We start from the raw sequence: 8,478 nt of genomic DNA on the forward strand, positions 1-8,478 counted from the left end.
AGCCTTTTCGTTTTGTTAAATATGAAATTAATTTTTGCTGTTTTCTTTGACTGACAGTCAAGTTTTTTTCAAATTCTATTAAACATTTTAATGTGACAAGAACACAAGAAATGTATATGGAGGAAATTTTTACATTCACCTACATTGAAAGAGCAAGACTTAAGGCCCCCCATTAGTATTTTCAACACTGCTATAAGCATACAGCTACTTTTCAACATTTATTAGAAAGCAGTTTTATTTGTAATTTAATCTGCCCTCAGGCTTTGCAAAGTCCTTCCTTTGCCTTGGTGGTTTGCCGCCTTTCCTCCTCTTTGTTTTTAATAGTGTCTTTATTAAATTCTGACACCCTGACTGAAGGACGGTGCCAGGACAGGGTGGCAACAAGGAGCCTGAGATCTGTATTTGCACAAGGCTGCCTGGTGTTAGAGAGGGATTTGAGGGATAAGATGCTGTGGCCGGTGGTTTGTAATCTTCTTAGGGCTCGACAAACAAGAAAGCCAGCTATTCTGTCAGCCTTGATTGGCTTCGATCAGCTATAAACACTGTCTGTACATTGAACATTGTCTTACTAAATGCTTTGTCTACGGGTCCTCTCTGTGCCTCTCATTATTAAACTAAAATCCCTCTCTCTCATCCCCAGACACACTGGCGCCAGTTTTATTTGACAGAAGTGGCAAAATCACAGATTTTACTTTCTTGTAAACTCAGAGTAGGAAAATAAACAATGATCTCATGTATACTGTAAAAGCAGTCAGGTAACAGTATTAAAAGTGAGCAATAGATTATTTTTACTGTCTGATGTAACGCATGCTTTTTTCCAGTCAGAGCTTGTCTTGTACAGTGTTGTGATAAGTTCTCTTATTAAATCTCATGAGCACTCAGCTCTATGAAAGCTTGTCTGTAATTACATCGTCCCCATTATAACCTCTTAAAGCAAAGCAAATTTGATAAGCTCATAAATGACACAGATATGGAAAACTGCTGTCTGATTTGGATAATGCAGCATAAGTATTTTATGGATGTGATGTATTATGAAGCTACGATGAACGGCTAATTGCTGCATTTGTTCTGCAACTCTGTAAAAATACTTAAGAGTTGGCTGTTGTGATGGGATCGGGTAAAAATAGCATGTTAATGTAAAGCCATTGAAATGCTGCTTTATTCTGTGATTATTGACCTGTAATTCTGGGTTGGATGGTCCTCTATGTAACTTAAGAAAGAATGTGACACGCTCAGATACTATCCTGTAACAGGTCTCCATGCGTGTCTCCACTGTGTGTACCTGCCTCAGCTTCCTCACACAGCTCAAATGTTTGGTTTAATTGTCAGTTTAAGGCTGTGATGAAACCACCCCCATCTTTATCCCAAGAGATTATAAACAGCAACAATTCAGCAGGGCATTTAAAAAAAAAAAAAAAAAATGAGTAAGTATATTTTATTGCATTCATTCTCAGCAGCCTAACCAATTTAACTAAAATCAGAACATAGTATAAAATAGCTATAATGAAATTTTGTTTTGAAGCCTTTTTTTTTATGAGATTTTCTTTGCAGCTGATTAAAACATAACATTTAGGATTTAAATATTTAATAAGTGAGCAAAAAAAACCTTTTTTGACCGAAATAGCCAGTTGCTAAATACTGTATTTAAATTCTTACTAAAAGTATGTTTTTTTAAAGTTATTTTTAATTTGCAAAACTTCACCTATGGAATTTATTCTAATTTACTGATTATGACTTTGTGTTGTGGAATGGGATAGTTTTGGTAATGCTGAAAAATTACAATGCAAACAAAATTGCAACATTGCTGTCAGACAATTTAAATTAATTTAAAAAAGCTAGTTGTCGGTGTTTACATTATAAATCAGGTTTTTCCTGTTTTTCTTCTAAAATGAAGAACATCCAATCGTCCATCTTGAATGATTTTCCTCTTTGAGGCTGAAATGATCATCCACTGGATATGTCATTAAACATCTGACATTGAAATTCAGATTTGGGGGGTGGGGGGGGCTTTATTTTTTCTTGTTTAGACAACATCATTTAAAACCTTAATTGAATTTATACAGGGCATTTTTCTCCTTAAAATAGCTAGATATATAAACTTATATTAAACCAACATTTTAGATATTTCCATGGGAAGTTTATCTCTTAAATACAATACAATTCAGCAAAAACATGTTGTCTTAAAAGGTCTTCTGATATTTAAACAAAATGTCTACCACATTTAGTGTGGTTAAAAAATAACTTTCAAAAAGTTAGATTTTAAATTTAAAACTTATCTGATTTTAGCTATTAGGTTATTAACTAATCTCAAATTAAGAGAACTATACCTGAATAAAGACTCTGCTATCTAAATGTATTCCAGCTATATGGATAAAAACCTGCTCTGATGGGTTACAGGTAACCCAAGATGCCTCCTATAACCACCTAGTGATGTAGTTTCAGTTTTGATTGATGTAAAACACACCGTTAAGCCATGACACTTTTGGATACAAGTAATAATACTGTTTTAGAGTTTCCTGGTCAAACTTTGGAGGTAGCAGATTGGGGTGATGGCAAGTAGCATATATTCAAAGTACTTTTTGAAACATGCAAAAATCTACAGTAATTATTGAAAAGGGTATAAATAATTTTTAAAAGGCTGTTTTAAATGAAATGCTAATACAAACTGTGTGTGTATGTATGTATATATATATATATATATATATATATATAATGGACTGGCAACCTGTCCAGGGTGTACCATGCCTCTTAGTTTTTTTTAACTTAAAGGTTGGATTAGATCATGAAAAGTCAAACTTTACCAGGTTTATAATTAGATTCTCCTTCAGTTGTAATTTGCTATGACCCTTAAAAATACAGACCTGACTTTCTTGCTGTAATCAGTGTTGCTCTGCATTTGTAAAGATGGTTGGCAATGCTGCTTTTTATGCCAATCTACTTTTAATGTACAGTATGATGCATTTCTAGCACACTGTATAATGAGAAAAAATCGCTGGGAAAAGGTTATTCATGATGGTTGACTCACTATAGTGCTTTATACAGTAAATGAGTGGGCAGCTCATGCATAGCTCTTGTCTTGATAAAGTTATGCAAACAACTAAATGCCTGTACTGTAGATGCTAAAGAGCCATAAATGTTCCATAAGTAATGGTCAGGGAAGGGAAATTAAACTTCCATTAGGTTTGCAGACACACAGCTGCAAATCAATAATATAGCTTCAAGTATGCTACTGAAAGGCTTAAGGGTAAGAACAAGCTACATGTGTAAAGAAAAATGGGCTATGATTCAGCAAGAGACTATGATTTTGATGTTTAAAATATATTTGCTGCACCAGTAAAAAAAAAAAGCATATAAATTATTTAGAATAAATTTTTTATGTTGAAATTAGGATGATTATGAGTCAGCAATCTAGGAAAATCTACCACCCTGAATTTCTTTGAGCTAGTTGATGAGTTGGAATATTTAAAGAGTAAAAAAGGGCAAGAACACTGGTGGGCTGTGCTTTCTGATTGCCCTCGCATTTTAATATTCTTTGAGAGTAACTCTAGATCAAGAGAAATATAAGCCGTAATCCTCCTTCATACCATAGCTAATGACTCCAGTATTATCCATTACCATTTCAACCACCAAAAACTGACAGTATTCTGCAGGGGATTCAACTAGGCCTGGGCTGACATTTGGTCAGGTTTAAGAGAAAATTAGCTGCAACGATGGAAGACCCACTCCCAATATAGCCATTACTGTTTGATTGACTTTTTTTTTTCCTTATGACCTTTAAGGAACAAGCTGACTGCACATTTCTCCCCAGCTGCTGGCAGAATCCAACAGAACAGGGTTAGGAGTGACAGAGTCTAGATTTAATGAAAGTGGAGTATTTGTATCGAACCTAGAACCTGTGATAGACGATAAGCAGGAGGAGGAAATCTGTGCCTTATCAGGTCCACTTAAACTATATAGTTTTTATTTAAATAGTTTATGTGCAAGAGAATTATACTGAATTAATTCATATTAAAATAAACTTTACAATTTCCTCTAACAGTTGTGACTCAGTTCTTAAAGTTCTAGCATCTTGTATTAACAAATAGCTGCCTTGGTTTTCAATGGGACAGGAAGTGATGGTGTATCATACAGGTATTTGTGCAAAATTTTTCCTGCAAAGTACCTTTTGTTTTAGCACAAAAGCACTAAATAAAGAGCTCTTTAAACCATGTTTACTTTACTATCATATGCAGAACCAAAGTCCTGAAAAAGGCTCACAAAATTAAATCAAATAAGCTATACCAGCTATTAGCAATGTCTGCCATTTGGAAAAAAGATCTTTCTCACTTTGAAGTGAATACAGAGAAAGAATTCTTTATATCAATGCTTTTAATTATAGATCATATCTGTTACCTGTGAATATTCATATTTTTGTCAGCTTTCTTTTGCTATTGCTCATAGTTTGCTGAGATGCTTGAAGTATCTTTGTAAAAGGAAAGTATAAGTCATAAAAAGATAGACGCTGAAATTCTAACATGCACAGTTGTTTTAAGTTGATGGAGTGGCAAACAACAAGTTGATCACCCTTTAGTCTAACCAGAGATTCAAGCCTAACTATGTAATTAACTTTATGGGTTTCATAGAAAACATACTTTTTTGTATTTTATTTGTTTTCACTTTTATTTATTTTTTTTTTTTTCATTTTATCTCTCGAGGGTAAAGAGTTGTGAGCAGAACCTAGCAACAGAATATATTTCTATATTAGTGGATGCTTTTTCATTTTATTTCCAAATATGTTTCATCTAATGTCACAGCGGTCTCTTTTTTCATGAAGGCGTTATTGCTTGCTGTGGCCCTCTGAAAAGCAAAAATTATTTTTAAACATGTGGGCTTGACCAATATTTCACATTTCTGTTTGTTTGGTATTCCTTTTTTTTTTTTTTTTTTAGCTCTCAGAACGTTCAAACATCTCTGTCGTCTTGCCAATATGAAAAGAAAAAACAGCCTTTTGGAAATTGCAATTCTAATGCATATTTAAAATATGAGAAATTCTGTTAACTCTCTGAATATTATGATCTTATATATATATATATATATATATATATATATATATATATATATATATATATATATATATATATGTAACCGGATCCTTTCTGCGTTGTGCTGGTTTATGAAGTGATCAGGCCGTGACACAGTTTATCTATAACAGGACAGTTTCCTGATTTATTGTTCCTGACGAGAACAACATACAAAAACAACTGTGTTAATGGCTGCCCGCTCCAAGTCCTACACAAAACAGAAGTAAATAACAAAAATTAACTTCATAGATCTATAAATAAACTGGATATATTCAGATGAAAAATAATTGGCACACACCTCTCCCGCAGGAGGGGCTTATACTCTTACAGTAGCAGCACAGTTAAAACAATGACATTTTCTAGAGGTTTTTCAGTCAGGTAAGTAACAATACAAATAAACAAATAAAAACATTTTGTGTAATTATAACAAAAGAGAAATACAACCAAGATACATTCACCCCCCTAGAATTACACAAAATGAAAAAGCAGGGTAAAGACACTCAGTACCACTACAAAACAATGTAACATCAGCAAAACAGCCACCCTACAATAGGGTCAGGAAATGGACATGCCTCTGTCAGAAACAGGTGTGCAGCAGGGAGAAGCCGTGGGATATGAGAAGAGAGTTTGAAGACATTAAGGAGAAGGTTAATTTATTAGATTTACTGAGGAAAAATTTAGGGAGTAAACACATACAAATAATTATTCGATTTCTAAAGAAAACAAAATTATTCCATAGAATTTAATTATAGTAAGTGTGTTTGTGAGTGAAGGAATGATATACAAAGCTGTGCACAAATATGTTTATATTTTTAAGTGTGAATGTGTGAATGTATGTTTAGAAGAAGTTAGGGTAGAATGTATCAGGATCAATATTTAAACCATCACGAACCACACTCCATACCAGTAAGTGGCGGTAATGCTACTAACAGTTTGTTGCCAACCGCCATACAACTCGACAAGAAGAAGAAGCCGTGGGAAAATACCTCAGAGACGTCAAGTTCTCCAAAGTCTTTGTTAGTAACCTGCAGCGAGCTGTGCAGACGGCAGAGCTAATCCTGAAGAACAACACTCACTGTTCTGGAATGGAGATGGTTTCAGAGCCTTTACTCAGAGAACAGGGTTTTGGTGTTGCTGAAGGACGTCACAAAGAACATGGCAAACGCTGCCGGTCAGTCATGCCCTGATTACACGCCTCCAGGAGGAGAAACTTTAGACCAGGTGAAGCTGAGATTCAAAAATTTTCGACAAGTCCTTTTTAAAGAAATGCTGGATATGAGTGGCTCCTCAGGACAGGAAACTCCCTCAGTGGCACTTTCTGCAGAAGACGCCGCAATGGCCAGCGCCGATCTCCAGGGGGCATCGGCCCATGTTCTGGTGGTGAGCCATGGCGCCTACATCCGGGTCACGGCACCAAGTGTAACCGGATCCTTTCTGCGTTGTGCTGGTTTATGAAGTGATCAGGCCGTGACACAGTTCATCTATAACAGGACAGTTTCCCGATTTATTGTTCCTGACGAGAACATACAAAAACAACTGTGTTAATGGCTGCCCGCTCCAAGTCCTCTCCCGCAGGATAACATGACAAAAAGGCGGTGCGGCAAAAGTATGTCTCACAGTAAACCAAATAAACCTTTTTTATACAACATACCTGACGAGAACAACATACAAAAACAACTGTGTTAATGGCTGCCCGCTCCAAGTCCTACACAAAACAGAAGTAAATAACAAAAATTAACTTAATAGATCTATAAATAAACTGGATATATTCAGATGAAAAATAATTGGCACACACCTCTCCCGCAGGACAACATGACAAAAGGGGAGGGTCTTCTTCTTCTTTGATATTTTTGGCGGTTGGCAAACAACAGATAGATGCATTTCCGCCATCTACTGGAATGGAGTGTGAACCAGAAAGACTCTCAGGAATTAAATTCTATTATATAAATGTGTTATTTTTAGATATCGACATACTATACTGTAAATATTACTATCTGAATAACTTCTGAATAATTGAAATAAATCTAATTTAACTTTTACTTTACTAAAGGGGAGCGTCTAAGGGGTGCAGACAATTTAAAGACAATACCACAGAAGAAGTCAAAAGGAGGGGCTTATACTCTTACAGTAGCAGCACAGTTAAAACAATGACATTTTCTAGAGGTTTTTCAGTCAGGTAAGTAACAATACAAATAAACAAATAAAAACATTTTGTGTCATTATAACAAAAGAGAAATACAACCAGGTTACACATATATATATATATATATATATATATATATATATATATATATATATATATATATATATATATATATATATATAGACTCATTTTGTTTTATATAATGAACCCACACGGTCTGTTGATTATAAGGCATCAGTCCATTAACAAAACCTCAAATAAAGACAATTAAAAACATTGAAAGTGGAAGTCTGGCAGTATTAACAGATCCACAGCCTTTTTAGAAATGGAATTACAAACTGACAGGGAAACATTGCTCTTCTTGTTTTCATGGGTGTCATGATCGCTACCCTGATTGCTGACCTAATTGCTCACTTCATTCACCTGCCCCAGCCTCCTCGGTTGCTAATTACCATTTATCTTAACCACCTGCTGCTTCATAAACGGCTCAGCCCATGTGGGCCAGATCATTCTTTTTCTTTTAGTTTGACTTTGATGCCTAAGTTCATGTTTTCATTCTCGGAGGTCAGTGGTTAAAGAGGGTTTCTTAGTATTGTCTTGGTGTTTCCTGATCATGACCTGGCTGTTGTCCAATGAGCATGCTTTGTTCCTGTTTTGGCTCAGTGGAGGGAGCTAATTTAAAGTTCCGCAGTTTTCCTGGTGTCGCGTCTTGTTCTGCCTCTCAACTACTGATCCTACCTGTTTTCCTGGAACCCTGGATCTGTCTGTTCCTGTTCTGATCGGAACCCCTGACAATGTTTCGGACTCATGGATTTCAGAACCGTCCTGTTCTGAACTGTTTTCCCTACCTGGCCTGGATTCATGCCTGTTCACTGAGGCTGCTGCATCAGGGACACTCTGGAACGCTCCACACCACATCTTGGCAGTCCATTGGCTGGATCCTGCCTCACTCGAGAGGATGGACTGAACTGTTAGACCAGGTAAGTGACTCACATGTATAATCACCTTCCATCAGATTATTGTGGTCTCTTACCTGTGTTTGTCCCTAACCAGAGTGCCAGTGATAGGCAGTGCCCCACCTCCCCCCACAGCCGCTGCAGATCCACAGCTCCACGTTTTCAGCTCATTACAATGGGTGCCTCGGATGTTTCAGAAAGCTTCTAAATGTCAGTTTTTGACATAGTACTTAAAATGTTTTCTTATACAATTTTGCATCAATTAACCAAACAATATTGATTTTCCATTGGCGCAAATGTACATGATATCAATGATATA

At 35.9% G+C, this 8,478-nt stretch overlaps 1 pseudogene; it reads left to right on the forward strand.

Annotated features, from left to right (window-relative positions):
* The first annotated feature begins 5,622 nt into the window (after positions 1–5,622).
* On the forward strand, positions 5,623–6,526 carry LOC119794620 (annotated as a pseudogene).
* The last annotated feature ends 1,952 nt before the right edge of the window (positions 6,527–8,478 follow it).

The sequence above is a fragment of the Cyprinodon tularosa genome, unplaced genomic scaffold, assembly GCF_016077235.1.
Source record: "Cyprinodon tularosa strain WSP-4 unplaced genomic scaffold, ASM1607723v1 ctg485, whole genome shotgun sequence".
In the NCBI taxonomy this organism is placed as follows: Eukaryota; Metazoa; Chordata; class Actinopteri; order Cyprinodontiformes; family Cyprinodontidae; genus Cyprinodon; species Cyprinodon tularosa.